Raw genomic sequence first — 686 nt, 5'->3', positions numbered from 1 at the left:
TTTCTTTTTTTTTTTCCTCAAAAAGGCACTGCACAGTCCAGAAATTCCTTGCTCCTTGTGTTGCGTGTCTGGAATCCTAACAAGTCAAACCACAGGAGTTAAGCCAAAAATTTGAATGGAGACAATTAAATTCTTCAACACTTGCAAAAATTAGGGAGTCATAATTTATACCAACTTTAAAATCTACCCCATCTGTTAGTACATTTCTAACAATGTGATTTGTCACAGTAAAAAATAATTAAATGAATGTATAAAAACGAGTCTCATACTGTTTTATGCATTAAATATATTTTATTATAATTAGTCACCTGAACAAAGGATGATGAAGTGATTATAAATGGTAACACTTAGAGAACTTAAACACACAGAAGACGTCGTGTAAGTAAAATATTTTCTCCACGAAGAATCGATTCACCCAGAATATTTAAATGATAAACCAAGATTCATTCAGATAATCCCGTTGTCTTCAAGAAACTGAAAGTTTTGCAAAAGGAGAGCAGTTATGTACAGTGTTGGGGCCCAATTCAGACTCAATTAAAAGACTCCTGCTGATTTCAGTGGCTCTCAACCAGCTTCCTCAGTGTGCCACTGTGCTGAAGAGCTCCCTCGCTGAGCTAATAGAAAGAATCAATGGTCTTTTACACCAAGAGAAGAATAACTCACCCGGATTAAATTGATCTCACTGA

This window comes from Meleagris gallopavo, chromosome 1 (assembly GCF_000146605.3).
Source record: "Meleagris gallopavo isolate NT-WF06-2002-E0010 breed Aviagen turkey brand Nicholas breeding stock chromosome 1, Turkey_5.1, whole genome shotgun sequence".
NCBI lineage: Eukaryota > Metazoa > Chordata > Aves > Galliformes > Phasianidae > Meleagris > Meleagris gallopavo.
This window is presented reverse-complemented; position numbering follows the sequence as displayed.